Below are 2323 nucleotides of genomic sequence, written 5' to 3'. Positions count from 1 at the left end.
TCACACGCTCGGATCACGAGAAGCAGCCACCAGCTTGTGTAAAGGTGGGACGCGTTATTGAATGCAGGGACGCTAACCCCATGAATGTAATCAGACTAGAATCTTGAATGAAATATCAAGTTTCTATTTAAGTTAAAAGACAAAAAAACTCAGACTTGATTATCGTGAAAATAAATATTTCTATATTGATTAGTTCATCAACTGTCGGTGTCATGTATGGTGTGATACTGGGATCTGTGGGAGGTTGTTGTTTTTTTTTCTTAGTATTTAGGTACCTGTGTGAAAGAGTTGCGTCCCTTTATTGTGTACTCGCCAGGGTTTGAATGGCTAAAATTCTGCACGAGACATGGACTACATGCATAGGTCTGTTTATGACTCCATGTCACGCCCTATGAAGCGAACACGCTCTTCTTTATGAGCTTTTGATTTTACCTCTATGAACATAGAGTGATCAGGGAACCATTTTATATTTATAAGTAGACCTACGTAAAGTTAACCTGTTATTACTTTTCTTGCGACTAGAACCACTAAGCCATTTACTCGATCGAAACCGCAGCTGTCAAATTTAACAAAGACGAGTTTTATTCATAATTTCGACCCAATATTGTTTTTTAAAGCCAGCATAGAACAAAATTTACTCTTCTTTTTTAAAAAAGCAAAGAAATTCTACTTCCTTTTTGCTCCAATTTATAGATCAAATTTTTAATTCTACAGATATCCTTTTTTTTAATCTTGGTACAACTGGACAACAATCCAAAAAAAAAAAAACAAAAAAAAAACGCAATTAATAAAACCAAATTGAAATTTGTTTTTAAGATCTAAACCCCCCCCCCCCTAGAAATCCAACTAATTAATTATCACTGTAAATATGAGGACTGTTCTGGGTGGGTTGAGTTGTTTTTTTATGTGAAATTTCACTCAGTTATTTTTTAACATATGTCTTCATGAGATATAATACATTTTCTTTTCGAAATCTGTCACAACCTAGAAGATAATTCATAAAATGTTTCGATATTGACTTTGGAAGTCGACGAATAATCAGGGATTGTATCTAGGACTATTTTTTTTTTGGGGGGGGGGGGGCGGGTACGTCATTATGAAAAATTCCATTTAGGTTTGGCTGGGTAGGGGAATAGATAGTCCTTGAAGTTCTAACAAGGTCTAAAATTGTTTCAAATGTTTATTCCGGATAAATTATTCTTACAGCCAAGCCCAAACCTTCCGAAAAAGGACGGCGGGACATGGCGACGGACTGGTTTCGAACAATTTACCATCGAGATGTGCCAAATAAACATATCCATAACCTGCTGAGGGGGGGGGGGAGCAAACAGTGATACTAGAATTTCCAGGCCAAAAGTAGGTAAAAGTAGGAAAATTAGGAAATATAAAATGGTCCGTTCCCATTGAACGTAAGGGATACTGGAATTTACGGGCCAAAAGTATAATAAGGAAGCGACGTTTCATTGAAACTGTAAAATAAAGGAGAAAAAGACATGCTTTATCTGGACATCTAGTAACCCTATAATTTAGGATATATATATATATATATATATATATATCATGGGCGTAGCCAGGATTTTTTTCGGGGGGTTCTTCTCCCCCCCAACCCCCCCCCCCCTCTGCGAAAAAAAATATTTATATGTATTTATGTGTGTGTGTGTACATAATCTTCATTACATTCTGACCCTTCATTCTTTCGGAAGACGTTTATTGTGCCCTAGAATAGGTTTTTCCTGGAGTTAGTGGAAAAATAGTAGATTCCACGCTATTGCCAGCAAGGGGATCTGGGGGAGCATTAGGAGCTCCCCCAGCGCGGGGCTAAGCCCCGCCGCCAAGCACTATTTCTGGTATTGAAAGCCAACAAAATGCATATTCTGAGGTATCTACAGTGCATTTTCCTGCTATTAAAAAGTTTTATTTCAAAACCCTAATGTGCTATTCTTACTGATTTAGACCCTCCCGCGCCGTTCGGCGCATTTGCCACCAAGCTGTTTCCACAAAAATCTGTCACTGGTAATGTCTGAAGCCTCCTCCCACCAGCTCTGAGGACCTCCATGAATGTGTGGCGTCAAATTGTACTAGGATGTCATCGCAACTCTTCTTATGCGTAATTTATTTTGTCAGATAACATGTCCCACAAACCTCATGCGACTCTGTCACAATCTTGCTAAGGGGTCGACTCCCAGTTCGGCATAGGATCTCCTTGATTTAGACCCGATCTCTATAACTGACTCCTAAAATCTGTCTTAGCCATCTTTGTTGAGCCACATTTAGTGTTTTTTTAATTTCGGCAGATGACTATTCACTGCACTTTATTAATGGA

This window comes from Biomphalaria glabrata, chromosome 12, assembly GCF_947242115.1.
Source record: "Biomphalaria glabrata chromosome 12, xgBioGlab47.1, whole genome shotgun sequence".
Taxonomy (NCBI): domain Eukaryota; kingdom Metazoa; phylum Mollusca; class Gastropoda; family Planorbidae; genus Biomphalaria; species Biomphalaria glabrata.
This window is presented reverse-complemented; position numbering follows the sequence as displayed.